Source organism: Acinonyx jubatus, chromosome A2 (assembly GCF_027475565.1).
Source record: "Acinonyx jubatus isolate Ajub_Pintada_27869175 chromosome A2, VMU_Ajub_asm_v1.0, whole genome shotgun sequence".
NCBI classification, from domain to species: domain Eukaryota; kingdom Metazoa; phylum Chordata; class Mammalia; order Carnivora; family Felidae; genus Acinonyx; species Acinonyx jubatus.
Genome location: NC_069383.1, coordinates 124,145,546 through 124,167,807, shown reverse-complemented (window position 1 = coordinate 124,167,807; position 22,262 = coordinate 124,145,546). Strand labels below are relative to the sequence as shown.

Below are 22,262 nucleotides of genomic sequence, written 5' to 3'. Positions count from 1 at the left end.
AATTGTGGTTTGTTGCTTGAACTGGCAATATAGGTAAATTGAAGAAGGTATAGATATCCAATCTGAGTGATACTAGCAGATGATGATAATAATAAATGTACTGAGTTTGACAGTTATAGACATGTGCTCTGTTCTTTGACCAGAGTTTCTTTTCCTGGTGATCATAATCATTCTCCCTTCTGTTGCATCTCATTTTCACCATAGTTGCAAAGTAGGAGCTCAGCAAATCCATCATCTGCCCATCTTCTAATCTAACTCTCCCCAACTCCAGGGTTTGGGATAGAACACTTTGCTATTCAGCTGTGAATTTTAGTGTGCATCAAAATTCCCTTCTCAGATCTTAACTTTCTTGAGGGAATACGTTCCATTTTATGCATCTCATAAACCTTATATTGTGTGGCACAGTGGGAAGGAAGCAAACTGGTGTGGTGGTTAAATGCACTGGCTATAGTAATCAGGCTGCCTGGGTTCAAAATCACAGTCTGCTAACTCCTTGGTATGTGGCCTTGGCTAAGTCATTTTAATCTAACACTGATTTCTTCTATGAGATGGAGGTTAATATACATGCCCAGCTTGTGTGTGTTATTATGAACATTATGTGGGGCAATCTATATAGACAGTTTAGTAGAACTTATTAAGCACTCAATGAATTCTGGCTTTTAATTATAATTATTATTATCCATCTATTCCATATTCAGTTTATGAATGGATAAAGATACAGAGATGTGCGTGTATACCTATGTATATGAATCAGTGTGAACCATCATCATGGCACAATCAAATGGAAAACTGTTGATACTTACATCAATTATGCACACATAGACTAATAGTGGTTGTTCCACATACTTCAAAGATTCTAAGAGTTCTGGTTCTCAGGCTTGACTGAAATGAGAATCACCTGGAGATCTTTGTAAAACTACCAGCCCAGATGAATCCCATCAGCATCCCTGGGGATGATGACTAAGACTTGTGGATTTTTGAAAGCTTTTGGTGATGGTAATGTACCTTGGGGTTGAGTACCACCAACATAGATTGGGGTAGACATTCTTTAACATCATGTTGGCCTGAGGCATGTTGGCCTTGGTGTTGTGAAATGTGTTTGGAAAAGAAAAAAAAAAAAAAAGCTTTGGCAAACCTCTGAGGTTTTTCTTACTAATCCCTTTGGTTTAAACAGCACTTTATTCTCTGAAGAGCTCAAATGCACTTTTCATTTACTGTGTATTATTTCATTTCTCAGCCAAATGTCTCTGTGAAGATGGTAGGAAAGAAGTCATTATCCTGATTTTGCAGATGAATGGAGTGAGCCCTACTGAAATTAGATGATTTGATTAGATTCATACATTTCGAACAGACCCAGATATCCAGATTCCTGTTACTTTCGAGTCTGGATGCTTCTGTGTTTTACCTCAAGTTTTCAAATAAGGGAGAGAGAATTATATTTTTAGGACTAAATAATTGTGTAATAAAGGGATGCTAGAGATGTGAATTTCTACCTTGTTGTAATTACACACTGCAATGAAAAGCACATTTTTTTTTCTAAAGAAGACTCTATTTAGGATCCAAACCCTGAACCTAGCCTACACATGTGTTTTGTTAGGAGTGTTTAAGAAATATTTCAGCCAATATGTAAAAACCAGGGATTTTATGTAAAAATTTGTATTTCTGATTTATCTTAAAAACCTTGACGTTCTCACAGTCTTGAACCTGAGTGTCCAGAGAGTGCTGTTGGCAGTCTTAAAGGACCCAGAGTTTTGTGTCTTCTCTGGGTAAAACGTGGTCTCTTCTTGTTCTTACTTTTATTTTTTTCTTATGTATAAATCATACTCAAAGGGGTTAATTGAAGGGAGTTTCAAGAAGCAACCACATCTTTTTAGACAGGCTTGAGAGAACTCAAAAAGGGCTGCTGAAGAGCTGCCCCTCATCCAGTGAGAGAGACAGTAGATGAGGGAAGTTACTAAGGAGGTGAGAGCAGTAGCCTAGGGAAAGGCCACCAGACAGGACCTGTGGCTTTTCGGAGAGAACCAGCCACGGTCAAGTGGGAGATGCAGATCTCCTTTCTCAGAGTAGCCGAACCAACCAGAAGTCAGACGGCAGGGGAGCCTGATTGGTCTGCAGAGACTGGTTTCCTCTGCACAGAGGAGGATGGAGGAGGGTGGAGAATGGATTGGAATCTGGCAGGTTAATGAAGAACATTCAGCACACCTTGAAGCCTTAAAATGTATGGAACAAGGGGTAATGAGGAAGGAGAAGGTTTGAATTGCCAAAAGTGGAACAAAATGGAGAACCATTAAATGTGCATTCAGTACCATCTTCTCCCACTTTCCTTGGTCGTTGCTTTCTTTGCCCTTCTTTCATTTCTCTAGGTGGACATGCTCCCATTCAGAGGTAGGTTTCAGCTGCAGCCTCCAGACTTCCAAACAATTTTGTCCGTTCCCCTGCATATAATCTCCCCTTTTCAAGATGAGAGCTGATACAGCACAGACACTAATGCAAAAGGCTTATTATAGCCTCTATGGTAACAGGTTTGCATTTTTAGCAGAAGTTCTTCCTTCACAAAAGCTTTTGCTGTAAGTGGTAAATGTAAGACTAGAGATTGCAGATATTATGCCTGCGAATGAGACACACCCTCAGATAACAGTCCAGCAGCTTAAAGTCACTGTAACCTGGACATTTGAATCTCTGGAGCGGTACCCCTCTTCTTTGGCATAGTGGCAGTAGAGTGAAGAGGGTGAGGAAATAGATCGGGGGGGGGGGGCATTGGTAGCCTATTGATAGGAAGCATTTGTGTTTCCTGGGGCTAAGGGGCGAAATCCACAGTGTAATAGTAGGTAAGGAAGGAAGGAAAATGTGGCTTTGTTTGTTTGTTTGTTTGTTTGTTTGTTTTGGTCATTCCATGTAGTTAGAATTGATTGTGAGTTCAGTTTGTCATCACATTGAAGACCTTTGCTAAAGAACGTAAAGGGACAGAATATCAGCTTATTATGGGATGTTTTGTGTGCTGATGCGTTCAAAGGACACAACACATCTCATACATGCAAAATTGCAAGGAGAAGTAAATACTGACCTTTTCTAACATACTCAACACTATATTTCCATCTGTTCAGAAGATTACTTTGGAAGATTTCTATTAAAAAGAAAAGTTATTAATGTCTTACATTATTTGGGTGCTTTCAGTATTTTAGAGATTTTCTTTTTACCATATCATCTTATTTGATTTTTACAGTGATGTGCTCAACAAAAAGGAATAAATCGTTAGCCTGTTTTAAAAACAAACAAAAACAACTGTAAACAAACAAATACGGTCTAATAGCTGGTTAGGCAGTGGTGAAACCAGAATTAAGGTTCAGATATCCTGATTTGTACCCCATTTTAATACCCACACTAGTACTTTTAGATTTTATTTGAGACACAAGAAAAATATGGTATAAATGAGTTTTTTTAAAAAGTTAATATGTAAACCGAAGGATGTAATGAGTTTAGGGGAAATAATGAAATCTTAACCAGTTATATTCCAGGGTTGAATGTAGCCATGGCCAAACATAAGGAGGTTTGATTTTCCATAGCTTCTTTAATTCAATGATATATTGACTGATTGGTTAATTGATTATAGGTCCTATGAGATATTGACCAGTCATTTTAAAAAGCTTTTATTAAATAATTGCTTTATCCTACAGACAGACTAAGGCTGTGTGCCAGGCTGATGCTTAAATAGCTACCACCTGTTAAATGTTTATGATATATTTTGCGTTCTCTGCGTAAGTCATTTACATGAAGTACTATTATTTGTGTTTTTTTTTTCCACTTAAAAATTTTTTTAACGTTTATTTATTTTGAGGAACTAGGGGAGATAGAGCATGAGTGGGTGAGGGGCAGCAACAGAGGGAGACACAGAATCTGAAGCAGGTTCCATGCTCTGAGCTGTCAGCACAGAGCCGGATGCAGACTTGAACCCATGAACTGTGAGATCATGACCTGAGCCGAAGTTGGATGCTTAACCAACTGAGGCACCCAGACGCCCCATGAAGTACTATTATTATAATGCCCATTTTGAGCTGGATGGCACAGACGTTGTGGGGGTTTTGTCCAAAGTCACCCCATATGGCTTAGAACTGGCAGAGCCAGAACTCATCCGGACTGAAACTCAGAAGTGTCTGATTCCCAGCCCCAAGTCCCTAACTGCTACCTTGAACCCCCTTTGATTCTTTCATACAGCCTCAGCACCCTGTGTTAATTCAGGGTGCTGTAACAAAGTACTCTAGGTAGAGAGGCTTATATACAAGAGAAATTTATTTCCTATATTTCTGGAAACTGGAAGTCTGAGGTCAGGGTGCCAGCATAGTCTGCTTCCTCTTGTGAGGGCCTTCCTCCTGGTTGACTTTTCATTGTGTCTTCATAACAAGAATGGCTGAAGGAGGACAAGAGAGCTCTCTGGAGTCTCTCTCATCAGGGAACGAATCCCATTCATGAGGGCTCCACCTCACTACCTAATTACCTACCAAAGGCCATACCTCCAAATAGTACCACTCTGGGATTTGGATCTCAACATAGGTATTTTGGGGGGAGCCACAACCATTCAGTCCTTTGCCTACCCTTTCTTTTCTCTCTAGGACTTCATTTCCCAAGTGTGCGGTGTCAGTGCCCCCTTGGTTAGCAGGATTCTCTATAGTCTATGGAGAATATTATATCCTCTATAACTATAGTCTTCATCAAGAGCTAGCACGTGTCCCTGTTGTTTATCCAAGTTTACCTGTACCGTGTCTTCATTATCTCAGTTAAACATGTGGAAAAGGAGATATAAAGGATTCTTCTTAAGGTATGACATGAAAATGCATGCTTAATCCCAGGAATGGCAGCATTTAAAAAGACTATCCAAAAGCCTTAATGCAACAGATTAATTGTGAGGGGCTTCCATGTGAGCAATACACTGGGAGAGGAGGGTGTTTGTATTCCCTCCAAAGTCTTGTCGTAAAAGCATTTGGTGCCTGACTCTTCCTGTCCCTGGGCACCAGTATATGTAAAATTCAACCTTTACCCTCCCCATAGCTTTTGCTTGCCCTCATTACCATTCTTCTGTCTTGGCAGAAATGTTTCTGAAGCTCTGTCATACTGATATGCATGGACTTCCCTCACATCTGGCTGTTACATGTAACCAATTACATTACACGGTTGGCATTTCGACAAAGGTGTGAGTATCTGCCACCCCAGATTAAGATAGGAATAGTTGACTATGGCACATGTCATAAAGCAGCCTGACTCTTCTTAAAATGACACCAATCTTTATGATGGCACTATCTTTATTCACAGCTGTCAATTAAGGCTTTAGAATTAAAAAAAAAAAAATTAACCCTATCCTAGGCATGGTCAATATATTTGGGATTTTGAGAGGTATTTGATTTCTTGGTTTGGGATATTTAGAAACAGATGTTATTATTTTTTTTTAATGTGCAAAATATAAACAGTGTTTGTATTTTCAGATAATAAGGAATTCCCATTTCTTTTTGTGTAATAGAGGCAAAAATGTTTGCTTTTTGCTTTGCCTAGACAGTTTTTCTCATTTCCTTGGACATGGGAAATGGATTTGTTGTAGGGCTTTTGTTGGACCCATGTCTGCTTCTCTAGAGTACAGTACTTGGCTTCTCAAGAAATATATTCATTTTTGTGTTATAAATCCAAAGACTTACTAAACTTGTTCTGTAAAATGTATCTGATGACACAGTGGAGAATTCATTGGATTAAAACATCTAAGGCATTATACAATGGCAATAAATTGTAACATGGCCCACAATTGTAAGCAAACAAAGAAAAATAATAACAATTTTAACATCTGTACACTGCACCAGAATCAATAATAGGCTGTTTGGATTATTTTTTATTATTGGCTAATTTGAGATGGATACTATTTTTCTATAAAGGAGATCTGAGTGAATGGATAAAAATAGAAAGCCCAAATAAAGGTATTTAACTTTGACCTTGATTCAATTTTGCTTTGTAACGTCTAGCAATTACTTCTCAGTGGTGCTAGATTTCAAAGGGTATCAACAGACCACCTTTCCATGCATAGAAGCATCTGCATGTAATTGATTTGGGCTGCATTTTTTAAGATAGTTGACTTGCTTGAAATAATACTAAAGGACCACCAGTGAGCAATTCGGATTCAACTCGTGTGCTTTTGTGAGTCAGGTTCAAATAAACTGGATTTGACCTTAACCACTAACCCCTGAAAAAGGGGCTGGCAGTCATCACAGTGAATGCCATCCAATTATGTATAAAAATTGATATGAGTCCTCTCTTCCTCTGAGCTGCCTGGGGAGCTAGCAGCCATCTCCTGCTTGGCACCATGGCTGCCCTCAGACCTCTGTGAAGCCCAAGATCATTAAAAAGAGGACCAAGAGGGACGCCTGGCTGGCTCACTTGGTAGAGCTTGCGACTCTTGATCTTGGGGTTGTGAATTCGAGCCCCATGTTGGGGATAGAGCTTAATTAAAAATAAAATATTTTACTTAATTAAATACATGAAAAGAGGACCAAGTAGTTCATCCAGCACCAGTCAGACCAATATGTCAGACTCAAGCGCAACTGGTGGAACCCCAGAGATGTTGATAACAGGGTGTGCGGAAGAGTTGAGGGCCAGATCTTAATACCCAACATTGGTTAAGGGAGCAACAGGAGAACAAAGCACATGCTGCCCAGTGGCTTCTGGAAGTTCCTAGTCCACCATGTTAAGGAGCTTGAAGTGCTGCTGATGTGCAGCAAATCTTCCTGTGCAGAGACTGTTCACAGTGTCTCCTCCAAGAACCGCAGAGCCATTGTGGAAAGAGCAGCCCAGTTGGCCATCAGGGTCGCCAGTCCCAATGCCAGGCTGCACAGCAAAGAAAATGAATAAACAGCTTCTGTGCATGTTGTACTTGTATTAGTAATATCATGACACTATTACAAAAATGATATGAGTCCTTTGAATTGGAAATTGACCTCTATACCTAAAACCTCTTTTTGAAAACTTGCTTACTCCCTCTATTTTCCTGTTTCACCAGCTGTAAACTGAGGACAGAAACATTTACCACTGCCTCCCTGTGTTGGAGGATTAATGAGCTAATATTTGTAAAGTGCTTTGAAGATAAAAGTGCCAGCTATTATTATTACTAATAAACCATTTTTCTCCACTGTAATTTTGGACAGCAGCCATTAAAAACTCATTACTGTATTTAACAGTAAAACAATCTGCTACAGCCCTGTAGTTACTGCCTCAATTAAGCATGCATTCCACTTCCTTGGCCCCTCAAAATTCAGAGCTGATGAGGACGGACAGAAAGGTGTATGTTGTTATTTCCCAAGTTCATTTAAATAATGGGTTTAACAAACTGGATGCTTATAGTGGAGAGTAGGTTGATGGTTTCTGCTGAAAACCAGACTATGTCCTTAATGGGAGGCTAATTTGGCTGTGTATTTGGTTCTGTGCCCTATGAAGGGAATGGAGTGCCTGCTTCTGGGTTTTTATTCAACTGGATTCACATCACGTTTACTGCCTTTGAAGATTGTATTCCAGTGTCCTTAGGGTTGTTTCAAACTGGTTCCATGAATAAAGTACGTTTATTTGAGTAGTCGTCCGTGTGTGTGCACACATGGTGGAGAGCAGGCCAGGGTGTGTGCTGTTTATGACTGATCCTAAAAATGAAGTCGAAAACTGAAGTAATGATGCAGCTACTTCCAGTCCACAAATACTGAAAAATAAAAATGGAGGTCTTGAATTATGCAGAGCAGTTCATTACTTTGTAATTAGCGTGTTGTATTAAATTTCTTCAATACTAATTTATTTTGATCTATGTAGATGTCCTAAAATACTGAATGGCATTTCTCACCTATTGCCAAAACGATGCTCATTTTCCCCTATGCTGTTGTACTACTGCAGATAAGAGTAAGAGATTTAAAATAAATTAGTGATTAGAATGACAAGTAAATTTGAAGTGTACTCAATAGCTACCTCCAGTGTCTAAATCCTAAACTAATATCTAAAAGTTGAATGAAGAGGCCTCATAGCAACCTAAATTCACTGAATTCACCACAAGCATTTTCGTATGGAAAGACCTGTCTCAGTGACTACTTACTCTTAATTTAGAACCATTCTAATAAGCATAACGCTCTGTTTTATTTTAGTGGATGACACATATACACTGCAAGTTAGAACAGATGATGGAAATTTTGCAGATTCGTTCACAGACAAAAGAAGTTAGAGCTAGGATGTCCTCAGCAAGGGAGGAGAATGGAGAGGCTGGAAAAAGGCAACTCAGAAATCATGATGGCTCTATGTGTGATCCTGAGTCATTAAGAAGTTACTACAAAGTAGTTTAAACTAAAAAATATTTTGGTATATCACCTATAGGTATATAAATCATTAATTTGAAAATCATGTAAAATCATCTTTCATACTGACCTGTTTAAGAATGTTACATATAAATACAAAACAGCAATATTAAATTCCCCAAACCTCTTACAAGATGTTCTTCTAGAAGCAAGGCACTAATAACTGTCCAAGGTACTATCGTTTGGAGATAAGATTTTGCACTGCAAGCGTGTCATAATGTATTTTTTTTTATTACTATCACTTAGGGAGGCCATGCTTTGTAAATACTATCACCATTCCATTGACTTCTGAAATTGAGCTCATGCTATTTTCATCATTTATTTTTGTTGAATTGTGCATGGGGAATTCACCATATGGCTTTAAACTGTTTAAGACCTCAGTAGGAATGTGCTTTGCATATGAGATTCTTGGGGGAAATACACAAGTTGCTTATCGTTTGGAAGAAAAGTACCTGGAGACTTATGTGTAGCTAAGAGGGAAAATGATGAAAAATTAGTTTGAATTGTGACTATGTAGCAATTTATGTAAAATGTAAAGGGACACTGTCAGGTTATCTTTTGGCACATTATTAACCCGTAACTTAAACATCAATTTTATAAATTGCTTTTGTGGGTCATGCTTTTGTGGATTAGGAACACAGGGAGGGCTAAGGTGGTGACCTACCTGGTGACAACCGGGGTGACATGGTGTTCAGATGGTGGCTTGGCCGGGCTTCCCTAGTGGCCCCAAGATGGCCTCACTTGCATGTCTGGTGTTATGCACATTCAAGCAGAACTGAGTTCAGTTGGGCCCCTCTTTGACCTCTGTTTCTTTTCATGTAGCACATGGTCTTTCCTCTGGTCTCTCAAGTAGGTCATTAGACTTCGCACATGATGGCTCAGAGCTCCACAAGTCCAAGTTAGAAGATTGTTGGTTCTTGTAAAGACTAGGCCTGAAGCAGGTTCAGCCTCCCTTCCACTGTAGTCCAAACAATCAAACACCAGTCTCTTTAATAAGAGAATTCTCTTTAATAAGAGAATTATTAAACCCACTGTGATACCATTTACTCACCACATGACTGATACCAAAGTGGAAGAAAACATGGAACAGGTGGAACAACGCTGTGCCCCAAAGGGACACTCCTTTCTCTTCCTACTTCCTAGATCTGTTAACCGCAGGAGAACACACGACTTTGAGAAGGGAATGTGACAGGAGAGTGAACTTTGGCTAGCCAGAGGCCCCCGTGCCTGGAGGGAGAGAGAATAGAAGTGAGAGGCTGTGCGGCGAGTTAGGTGAGGACACTTCAGGCTCAGATTCCTTAGTGGGATGGGCTTTTCTGATGCTCTGTATCTGTCATCCTTTTGCATTTATCCTAACTCTTTTCCATTCATCTTGGAAGTGGGTTGACCTCAGGAAAACTAAGGGTACCCCAGCAGAGTCAGAAGGGCCATGGTGAAACTCAAATGCTAGGAAACAGGGAGTTGACTACTTAGATTGCACAAGGCACTAGGCTTGAGGAGGGATGGAAAAGAGCCTCTCCGTTTCCTTCTATTTATCTGTCATAGCCTCTAACAAAAAAGGAAGCAGGCTTCATGCACCAAAATGATGATTGTGCTTTTGGCTTCAGCCTTTCTTTACCTGTAACTTCCAGAAGCAGGATTGTAATGGAAAGGGGACTAACAGGTGACAAATACTAACATTATTCTCCTATCTTCCTGCAGTGCTTTGCGAGTGCAGAGCAAGAAGCAGGTCAAGAATATACAGCAAGGGAGCTGTCTTGGGCTGTTTCTTTCTCTTCAAATGCTCACGGATAATGGATGGAGAACAACTACTGCGGTGCCTGATACGGGTTCAATTTGTGTTCTCAATGCCTCTACTTCTGTCTTTCCTCACACCCTCCCATCATATTCTTCCTGCTATGGCATGCCATTTTTCTCTCAGTGCCTGGGAGCCATGCATACTATTATTCTTCCACCTCTGTTACATTATCCCACCCTTCTGATAAACATGAGTGGATGTTTTTCTCCTGCAGTCTTGCCAAAAGCACTTACAGAGTATTGCACTATATTTGTCATATTTCAAAAACTCTTTAAGCAGGCAAAATGCAATATATGTAACTCTAAAGTGCTATGGTATGGTGAATTTAATTCTATATTGCTAATGTTGGCAATTGCCTTTAAATAAGAGGCACACATAGATATGATTTAATGTGACGTTTATAAAAACAAGGTGCTTAAGCAAGGTGGGTATTAATCCTGTTCAGAGAGGTTAAAGGAACTCATGTTGTCTGATTTTGTCTTAAGGTATTGCAATGACAAATCGTTTAGCCATTGATAAAATGTTTCCTTGTTCAGAGAATGTAAGTTTTTAGATGATACAACCTGTAAAGTCGTATTAAAAACTGTTGGGACTGTTGAAACACAGGCAATCCTCAGAATTTTTCTGTGGTTTCTTTTGGTCTAGCAAAATACATTTTTACTATAGCAAAGAGCACCTCTTGGCCAGTCTTGCTTTAGCAGTTTTCCATCTGTCCTGTGCATCCTTTCTCTACTTTTAACTGACCACAAAGCCTGCTTCACCTTTCTCCTTGACACACTGAGACTTCTTTCTCATGAACTATTCTGGATAGTTCCTTGTTCAGCTTTTGAATCATTAGACCACTACAGCCTCCCTCTCCCTGGATTTCTGCCTTTTGTAACTATTCTTGTCCACTAAGGTCTAAATGTCACTGTTAAAATCCCCTTTCTCGCTTGTCACTTTGACCATGATGTCACTTACTTCCCGAAAATTTCCCCTCGCTCCCCACTACTTTGCAGGCCAAGTAACTGTCACACTTGGTTTCCACATTCAGCCGGACTCAGCCTTCATTATTCCCTTCTACTTTCCTGTATCCTTAGAGACCTGTCCTTTTACCCAATAGCTTGCTGTTCCTGCCTTCTTAGCACTCCTGTCTTCCCAGATAGATTTCCTGCTGTTCTTTCTTCTTGTAATAACCGGTCACTCATTCATCTCCCATTCTCTGAGACTCCCTGAAATGCACCATCTTCAGTATTTTTGTCATAATTTACTTACATTTTTAACGGCACATTAAAAAAAATATGTTGCCTTAAGCTGGAGGTTTTATTTCATAACTGTAAATGAAACCCCAGTGTCAGTGGGAAACAAGAGAGGTAACTACAAATGTTAAAACTATGAAAACAGTCCAAGGTCATTAAATGCTAGCTAGATAGTGTTGCCTGCCGATGGTTCCGGGTTGCCTCCATAAAATAGCAAGATTAGTAAAGTTAGTGTTGTTAGTGTTATATTAGGACCTCCTGGAGACTCCTACTTTTTTGTACAGTCAAAAGGATTACAAGAGACTGCAAAGGGGATGTTCACTTAGATCATCCCAAAGGACTTCTTAAGATCACCGCAGGACTGAGAACAGTGTCTGGGACATGCAGCCCAATTCAAGGAGGGTGAAGACATCCCTTAGAAAAACTCAACACACTTCTATGTCTTTATCCTATGAGGTTCCTGCATTTAACCATTAGATGAAAATTTGTGAAGTTCTTGCAGTGTGAAAATCTCTCTGCTGGATGGATGAATTCCAAGATGAATCAGATACAGTAGCTGGCCTGAAGATGCTTGCAGTTACCACTGAATATATGTCCACAAAATAGTATTAGTGTTAACATCTATGCGGTTTTTGCAGTCTGACACTCTGAAATGTTACAAACCTCCAGTATAATTAAGGACATGTACTCAAGTACAATGTAAAATAGAGGACCAAAAATGCCACAAGGAATGTATAGACAGTATATGATCAGAACAGGAAAGATTACTTCCAGTTTATGCACTATTAAAAGTGTCAGGGAAGAGGTAGGATTTGAAAGACAAGGAAGAAATTCCATTGAAATTACCATTTCTCTGTAGCAAAATAAATGTGCAAGCCCTAATTAATGAGCAATTAATTTTTAGCAGGATTTATTACACTGTAATCTTGTGCTGTTAGAGAAAACCTTCTTGTGTGATAAAATGTGATTTGATTACCTTTCCCAAGTTCTGAAAGGCTTATTTATCCATGTATTATGTAAAACAGGAGCCCTCCCTAATTTGGCATAGGCTTAGAGAAAGCCACACCTAGGTGGAAGATGGGTACCTTCACCGTATTTCTATTTTAGGGAGCCAACCTAATACCTGCTTGATTGGGAAGTCAGGGGATATGGACATCCAGAGCCATCATAGGGATGTTTGAGTCCTATGACCTTGGGATGTGCTTTTCAATTCTGAGGTGACCAGGAAATCAGAGGTTCCCAGAAGAAAAGCACAGCACTTCCCTGGCTATTCAGGTGCATTAATTTCTCCTTTATGTCTCAGCGCACTGCCGACTCTGTGCTCTGTGGTCCCTTCTAGGACCTGGTTCTCAGTCCTAGAAGGTCAGATAATGCAGAGAAGGCTGTCGTGTGGTTGGTTCTCTAGACTTAATATGCTTGTGAAATGAAGAAAAGGGAAAAAATAAAGGAAAGTAATGATATGGTCATCAAATATTAAGAGCTGATGATGAAATACCAGGATTTTTTAAATTGTTTGTGTAATAGTCATCCATTTTTCAAGTGCAAATATTTTGTGCTTTTCTTAGAGACTTGAGCCCATGTGGTACATTACAAATATCACTTCTAAAATTTTTTTCATTTAACAATTTTTAAAGTTTTATTAATTTCAGTAATCTCTAAACCCAACATGGGCTTTGAACTCATGACCCCCCAAGATCAAGAGTTGCATGTTCTTCAGACTGAGGCAGCCAGGCACCCCTCCTTTTTGTTTTCTTATTAGCCATACTAACACTTACATAATCGACTTCTTGAATCTTTTATATATTGCATTTTAATTACATCAGTAATTTCACTTTTTAAAAAAGGTAGGGAAATGAATACCCACAGTATTACTCAGTGATGACTGTTCTTGCTTCCGATAGCATCTTGTATAATGCATTCTTCTCTTTCATTACTGTGGGTATTTCATCAATACCTAGAAATACAGAAAATATAACTTTTTAAAGTTCAGTAGGAGAAAGCATAGTGTGTTAGTAGAGTTGAAAAAGCAATAGTTGCAGTGATATGAAATATCCTGGCTTTATTTTCTGAACTTACTCCTTACAAATGTTAATCATGTGCACCTAGTCAGTAACAGTGACAAGGCATATAGACAGAGACTATAAAGTTGAGAATTTGAACACATAGCATGTGTTCATATACATAACATACACATACATAAGTGCTCTTTTGTAAATCTACATAACCTCACTTATGCTGAATTCACTGTCTTAGGCTCTGCTTTCTCAGCAAGCATGTATCAGCAAAATGAAAACCTTGTAAAATTGTCATGGATTAGCTTATACCACTGTATGTTTGTTAAGTGCGAAAAGTGACATTTATTTCTCGGCCTCATACTAAGTGACTAATTATAAAACCTTGCTGTGCATTGAAGCGGAACTCTCAAAAGCTTTACAACTTGACTTTTGACAAGGATGCCATTGCCATCTATTGAAATGATGTGATAGTGAAGTTTACTTGCGTTCGCCATTTTATGAATTAGAAGTTTTGCGTTTTTTTTGTTTTTGTTTTTTTTTACTTTCTGCATTTCTACTCATTTTTTATTTATTTGGCTCCATGAAATTGTCACCTTCATCATATTTGTCAACTTCCAGCCTAAAGCTTTGGAAATTGGTATAATGAATGTTCTAAATGGGCATAAATGTCTTTAGAGATATTTTAACCCCCAAGAATGTGAGATCTGAGTCCTACCTGCCAAAATATGGCAGAAAATATAAACAAAAAATTATGTTTAAAAAAATACCACTATATTTAGAGGAATAATACTAATCAGATAGTATTTTAAGACTCAGGAGTGCTTGGCTGGTTCATTCACTGGAGCATGTGACTCATGATCTCAGGGTTGTGAGTTCAAGCCCTATGTTGAGTGTAGAGATTACTTAAAAATAAAATTTTTAAAATACATAAAGAAAAATCCATGACTAATGGTACTGTTTTGAATTGAGGTATTGTGGGGAAAATAGTATTACTGGAGCTTGAAGCTTTGGCTCTTTGAGGGTGTATGGCAGAATAATTGTAAAAACTGCAGTTTGTTTTTATTGATCTGTTTTGAATCCACAGTTGACTTTTCTATATGATAGTTGAAAAGAATCTTCTTACTTTTTGTGTATTCTTTTTAAAGTGTCCATGAGAAGGATGAAAATGAATACTCTGGTAAAGCAGTTGAGAGTGAATTGTGAAATAATGTACCAGAATAGCCTCTGTACCCTAAGATAGTTAACATATAACAGATCTTTCCATAAATAAACATAAAATAGTTTGTGCTGATAGATGCCTGGAATAGTAAGATGTGGATTTACCAGAAGCGTTGGAACTTCATATTTCTCTATGACTCTTAACTGACCATAGGTATCGACAATATATTTGGGAGGCTTATTTCTCCAATAGGCATAAGATGCCATTGGACACTCAAGGAACACTGCTGGAGGCAACCTTTGACATTGACAAAGTGGAACATTTGGGAAAGGATTGCTAAATACGGCGATTCATACCCAGAAAACTAGCATTTTGCCATTTGCTAGCATTTTCCTAATTTGGCAGTGGTTTCCAGATGCCACACCCAGATCTCTCTCTCTTTTTTTTTTTTTTTAGCAATGTTGATTTATGGAAATGTTTTGATAGAGGCTTAAAAGCTAACACCAAATTCAGCAGTGCAGAAAGACTCCAAATCATATTCTTCTTTTTTGTCAATATTTTCACTAGGGCAATGTCAGATATTAAATCACCTAGAATTAGTTATGTGCCATTTCAGCAACCTTTTGTGCGCAATCTGCTCCAACCCGTTTGTGTTTGTGCTGATTAGCAGTTTAAAAAGTCTGCAGAGGAAGGGAATTTTCAGTAGCTTCCCCGCCCCCCGCCCCAGCCCTGTGTGCACTGGGAAAGGAATTACCTTCTGTGCAACTCCTGAATAATTTTGTTGACCAGATTCATGCTAGAAAAGAACAGTATCAGAAAAAATTTACCTACATATGGGTCTGAAGCTATGCTCCCAGATATAAGAGAGGGAAAGAACCAGTGACTCGAAGTGAAGTGTGTGTGTGTGTAGTTCTGACTCCAAAGAGTCATTCATTCATTCATCAAATATTTATTGAGCTGTTTATAAATCCCAGGCACCGTGGTAAGCATTAAAATGAAGATAAATTCCCTGCCTTCCAGAGTCTACCATTACTGAGAATGTCAGCCAATAAATAAGTAAACAAATAAAATCATTAGAGGAAAGAAACAAAGGATTATGATAGAGAAAAATGAAAGGAGGAACTTACTTTTAGAAAGGCTTTTCTGAGAAGGTGACTTTCAATCCGAGCCAGAAGGGGAAGAAGGCAAACAGGAAAAAAGCCAGGAGAGCAGGGTTCCAGGCAGAGGGGCAGGGAGCGGAAAGGCGCTGTGGAAGGCAGGAATTTGGCATGGTCTAGAGCTGACAGAAGGCTAGAAGCTGGAGTGCAGGGAGCTTGGGAGAGATTGGCAAAGGTAAGGTTAGGGCAGATCCTGTGAGGCTTTACAGGTCATGGATAAGAATATGAATTTAAAGCACACTATAGGAACTTCAAAGGAATCCAAGCAGTTCAAGCAAGTTGATCTGATTTATGTTTGTAAAAAAATCACTTTAGCTGTTGCATGAGGAGTGGATTGCAACAGAGAGCAGGACCAGTTGGTATTCCACTTGGGGAATGAGAACAACTTGGACTTGAACTAGGGTGTGATAAAGGGGATTTGTGAGACTGTTTATTGTACTTTTAATAAGATGATATGGGTGGTTTGGGGATTGTTGTGAGAAATAGCACACAGCCCCTGCAGGCAGGAAACCTACATAGGAAACAACCAAAGAATATGGGGTTGTGAGAAGAAGAGGTTTAAGATACGTGTTTCCATGCTGCCTGGTAGTGGAGGGATTCGGATGAGCCTCAGGAGGGCTCAGGGCTGGGGTGAGTGACATTTAGTGAGCTTCTGGTCTGAAAGAGGGCATGCACAGCTGAAAGAATTGTGCGTATGCTCCACCGGGGGAACCTGCTCATTAATTCTTACAGCAGTTTTGTGTTGGGTATGGAAGATGAAAGACATTTTCCATTCAATTATTGATCATAAGCATGATGTGGTTTGATTAAAATGGAAAGATAATTGTATCAAATAGAATTTGGTTATCTTTTTCCCCCCTTGCTATATTTTAATTTACCCTGTTTAAGTTTTTCCATGTGAGTAGAGAACACGGTACCCACCTCCCCCTTCCCAAGGAAAGAAGCATTTTATAATGAAAAGGGTTACTGAATAGCAAGTAAATTATGTTGATTTTAACCCAAATGCCTACCCTATTTATTTTGCTGTATACATTAGTGATGTGAAAAGCTTCTAACTGTTCTCTCCTAGGACAATTAAAGTTTAGGCTTTAGATGTTTATTTTCATATATATATATATATATGTATGTATGTATGTATGTATATGTATATGTATATATGGTTATAATCTGTTATATGGATAATGACATAAAGAACAAATAATAATTCTTAAATTGGTGAGAAAATAAAAAGATAACACAATGGAAAAATGGGCAAAGAGAGAGAACACATTTTAGAAAACAGAAACTCAAATGGCCAAAAACACATGTAAAGACACTCGACTTTAATCAGGACAGTGTGAATTAAAATCACAGTGAAAACAAATTATAACTCATCTGTAGCCATGGAATATTATTCAGCAATCACAAAGAATAGACCATATGCAATAACATCAATGACTCTCAAAGCATCATGCTGAGTGAAAGAAGGCAGACCTAAAAGGATAAATTTTGTATGATTTCATTTATAGAATATTCTGGAAAAGGTAAAACTGGAGGGACAGAAATAAGATCAGTGATTTCAGGGATAGTGGGTGAGGTTTAGGAGTTGAGGTGATGAGAATATTTTGTATATTGATTACAGTCATGTTTAAACAAATGTATAGTTTTGTCAATATTTGCTGAATTATACATTTAAAACTTGTTAATTTTACTCCATGTAAATTATGCCTTAGTAAAGCTGATTAAAAAAAAAAAAACAATGAGGGTGTGTTTAACATTTACTGGACTGCAACAGGGAAAATATCTAGAACTAGATGTTGTGAAGATATCAGGAAATGGGAGCATTCATGCTCTGCTTGTGTGAGTGAAAGGTGACAGAACCCCCTGTGGGAGGAGGAATTCACAGTAGCTAGTGAGGGTGAAAATGTTTATCCCATGGGATGCTCCAGCCATTCTGCAGCTGCATGATTACCCAAGAGAAGTGCTCATGCATGTGCTCAAGGGGGACTATACAGTCAGGAAGGAAGAATTTCTTCTGCTATTCAAGGTCCTTCTAGCTGGACTAAGAATCAAATTGACATGAGACAGATTAATGGGAGGAAATCATATTTAATTTCATACACATGAGAAATCCACACAGACAAGGAAATTCCAAAGACGGTGAAAGTGAGGTATATATGTCTTTTTGAAATAAGGAGAAGTAGGTAGGCGTCTGGGACTTCACAGGAAATGAATGTAACCCTTAGGAAGATGAAAAAGAGTTAAAGGTATGGGAAAGAAATGTGTGTGGGCCACTCAGAAACAATGGGGCATAGAGGGCTTTGATCAAACAGGCCTTGCTAAGTTCCCCCTGTCTATTATACCAATTCATAATATAACATAGTTTTATCTCTGGTGATAGTTTTCTTGGAGCAGGTCCTCTATCTAAATTCTTTTCAGGTAGTTGAAGAGGGTGGTAAAGAGCTTTTCTTGAATCTTCTGGGTTTTGATTGCTTTTAACACAAAATCATCTTCATACGAAAGGGGCCCATTTTGAGGCAGCCTGCTTTTATGCCCCACAATACAAACATGTACTGTGAACCATGTGTTTTGTTTAATTTTGTGTTGTTTTGTTTTGTTTTTTAGTATGCTCTATGCCCAAAGTAAGGCTTGAACTTACAACCCCAAAATCAAGAGTTGCATGCTGTATTGACTGAGCCAGCCAAGTGCCCCTCGCGTTGTAGTCATTTATAAGTACATAAAGTGTAAAAAACCTAAATGTCTATCAAAAGGGGATGAATAGATTGAAATATATAAAATATTTAGTATATGCGTGTTGACTTCTATAGAACAGTTCAAATGAGTGAATATATTACATTCAAATATAAATGTAGATTTTGAAAACAATTAAAATTCTTTTTAATGTTTTTATTTCTTTTTGAGACAGAGAGAGACAGAGCATGAGAAGGGGAGGGGCAGAGAGAGAGGGAGACAGAATCTGAATCAGGCTCCAGGCTCTGAGCTGTCAGCACAGAGCCCGACACGGGGCTCAAACTCAGAGACTGTGAGATCATGACCTGAGCTAAAGTCTGACGCTTAACCGACTGAGCCACCCAGGCACCCCTATTTTGAAAACAATTTATGTGGAAAAAAACAAGTGTCAGAATGATACCTTGTGTATGATACTATTAAAAAGCAAAATTCAAATAAGTACATTTTTTAAATCTAATGGGCCTTATTCAGTGATTCATGAATCAGGCAGTATCCTGTCTAGCATATAGAAAGGAGCTCTGAGAAGGTGTACAAAGTGAAAGACTTTTAGGGGCAGAAGGGAGCACATACAAGGAATAGTAGCAAAAAGTGAATTGCTTCAAAGAGGTCACTTTCCTTTAGGAGGTAGCAGAGATCTATCGGGTAGATTACCTTGCTATTGCTGATCAGGCGATTCTTGATTGATGAGTGTAGGATTCCATTTCTAGGACAGGCTGAAACTGTAAGTTAAGTCTTGGTTTGGTGTGGTTAGGCTTAGCATAAGCAACTCCATTTGGGGCCTGTTTTCTTGTTAACAATACCAATTATGTGAATTAAAAACACTCATGCAACACTATATTTTCTTTGTAGAAGATAAAAATGTGTTGCTAACACATTAAATTAAATATGTTGGCTGTTTTTAGGAGTAAAGGGAAATGAAATTTAGAAGGGAAATTTAGGGGCTTTCAACTTAATTTCTTGTATTTTATTTATTTAAAAAGTGATTTCTGGGGATGCTTGGCTGACTTGGTAAAGCATGTGCTGCTTTTTTTGTTTTGTTTTAAACAGGTTTATTGAGATTTTATTCACATACCATAGGATTCATCCATTTAAAATGTGCAGTTCCATAATTTTTAGTATATTCACAGATATGCACAACTGTTACCATAATCCATTTTGGTATAGTTTTATCACCAGAAAAATACCCCCCTGCCATTTAGATTTCACCTCCTAGCCCCCAATTCTTCCAGCACTAAGCAACTACTAATCCACTTTCTGTCTTTATTGATTTTCCTATTAAGCACTTTGTATGTAAATGGAGTCCTACAATATGTTACCTTTTTTTTTTTTAATTTTCTTTCTTTTTCTTTCTTTCTTTTTTTTTTTTTGGTGTTCCATTATTTATTTCTGATACTAGGTTATTTATTTTTCTTTTCTTAATTTATTTTTTAATTTACATCCAAGTTAATTAGTGTATAGTGCAATAATGATTTCAGGAGTAGATTCCAGTGATCCATCCCCTATGTATAACACCCATTGCTCATTCCTAAAAGTATCTTACTTAATGCCCCTTTCCCCATTTAGCCCATCTTCCCACCCACAACCCCTCCAGCAACCCTCAGTTTGTTCTCTATATTTAAGAGTCTCTTATGTTTTGTCCCCCTCCTTGTTTTTACATTATTTTTTCTTCCCTTCCCTTACGTTCATCTGTATTGTATCTTAAATTCCACATATGAGTGAAGTCATGATGTTTGTCTTTCTCTAATTTCGCTTAGCATAATACCCATAGTTGCAAATGGCAAGATTTCATCCTTTTTGATTGCTGAGTAATACTCCATTGTATGTATATATACCACATCTTCTTTATCCATTCATCCATTGATGGACATTTGGGCTCTTTCCGTACTTCGGCTTTTGTCGATAGTGCTGCTATAAACACTGGGGTGCATGTGCCCCATTTGAATAAGCACACCTGTATTCCTTGGATAAATACCTAGTAGTGCAATTGCTGGGTCATAGGGTAGTTCTACTTTTTATTTTTTGAGGAACCTCCATACTGTTTACCAGAGTGGCTGCACCAGCTTGCATTCCCACCCAGCAATGCAAAAGAGATCTTCTCTCTCCGCATCCTCGCCAATACCTGTTGTTGCCTGAGTTGTTAATGTTAGCCATTCTGGCAGGTGTGGTGTGGTATCTCATTGTGATTTTGATTTGCATTTCCCTGATGATGAGTGATGTTGAGTAGTTTTTCATGTGCCTGTTAGTTTGACTTCCTCCTTGCCGATTTGGATGCCTTTTATTACTTTGTGTTGTCTGTTTGCTGAGGTTAGGATTTCCATTCTATGTTGAATAATAGTGGCAACAGTGGACACCCCTGTTGTGTTCCTGACCTTAAGGGGAAAGCTCTCAGTTTTTCCCCATTGAGGATGATATTAGCAGTGGGTCGTTCATACATAGTTCTTATGATCTCAAGGTATGATCTTCTATTTCTACTTGCTTGAGGGTTTTTATCAAGAAAGGATGCTGTATTGTGTCAAATGATTTCTCTGCATCTATTGAGAGGATCATGTGGTTATTGTCTTTTCTTTTATTGATGTGATGTATCACATAGATTGTTTTGCAGATAGTGAACCAGACCTGCATCCCAGGTATGAATCCCACTTGGTCATGGTGAATAATTCTTTTGATGTATCGTTGGATTCGGTTGACTAGTATCTTGTTGAGGGTTTTTGCATCCATGTTCATCAGGGAAATTGGTCTATAGTTCTCCTTTTTAGTGGGATCTTGGTCTGGTTTTGGAATCAAAGTAATGCTGGCTTCATAGAATGAGTTTGGAGGTTTTCCTTCCATTTCTATTTTTTGGAACAGCTTCAAAAGAATAGGTGTTAATCTTCTTTAAATGTTTGGTGGAATTCCCCTGGAAAGCCATCTGGCCCTGGACTCTTGTTTTTTGGGGGGATTTTTGATTACTAATTTGATTTCTTTAGTGGTTATAGGTCTGTTCAAATTTTTTCTTTCTTCTTGTTTCAGTTTTAATAGTTTATATGTATCTAGGAATTTTTCCATTTCTTCCACATTGCCCAATTTACTGGTGAATAAATACTCACAATATTCTGTTATTATTGTTTGTATTTCTTCAGTGTTAGTTGTGATCTCTCTTCTTTCATTCTTGATTTTCTTTATTTGTGTCCTTTCCGTTTTCTTTTTGATCAAAATGGCTAGGGGTTTATCAATTTTGTTACTTCTTTCAAAGAACCAGCTGCTGGTTTCATTGAACTGTTCTATTGTTTTTGTTGTTTTGTTTTGTTTTTGGTTTTGATAGCATTGATTTCTGCTCTGATATTTATTATGTCCCATCTTCTGCTGGTTTGAGATTTTATTTGCTATTCTTTTTCCAGCTCTTTAAGGTGTAAGGTTAGTTTGTATATGTGAGACCTTTCTTTCTTCTTTAGGAAGGCCTGGATTGCCATACACTTCCCTCTTATGACCACCTTTGCTGAGTCCCAGAGGATTTGGGCTGTGGTGTTGTTATTTTTATTGGCTTCCATGTACTTTTTAATTTCTTCTTTAACTTCTTGGTTAGCCAATTCACTCTTTAGTAGGATGTTCTTTAGTTTCCAAGTATTTGTTGTCTTTCCAAATTTTTTCTTGTGGTTGATTTCGAGTTTCATAGCATTGTGGTCTGAAAATAGGCACAATATGATCTCGATCTTTTTGTACTTGTTAAGGGCCGATTTGTATCCCTGTATGGGATATGTTCTGGAGAATGTTCCATGTGCACTCAAGAAGAATGTGTATTCTGATACTTTAGGATGAAATGTTCTGAATG

The 22,262-nt window shown here is 38.3% G+C and overlaps 1 protein-coding gene across 21 annotated transcripts in view; it reads left to right on the top strand.

The window, feature by feature from the left end:
* Window positions 1-22,262, top strand: part of CHL1 (cell adhesion molecule L1 like) — a 200,822-nt gene that overhangs the window by 4,890 nt on the left and 173,670 nt on the right. The window contains exon 2 of one of the 21 annotated variants that reach the window (XM_053219042.1): window positions 9,501-9,629. The exons of the other annotated variants lie outside the window; for them this stretch is intronic. The gene's annotated coding sequence lies outside the window, so the exon portion shown is untranslated. The remainder of the gene's footprint in view (window positions 1-9,500; window positions 9,630-22,262) is intronic. 21 annotated transcript variants of the gene reach the window in all.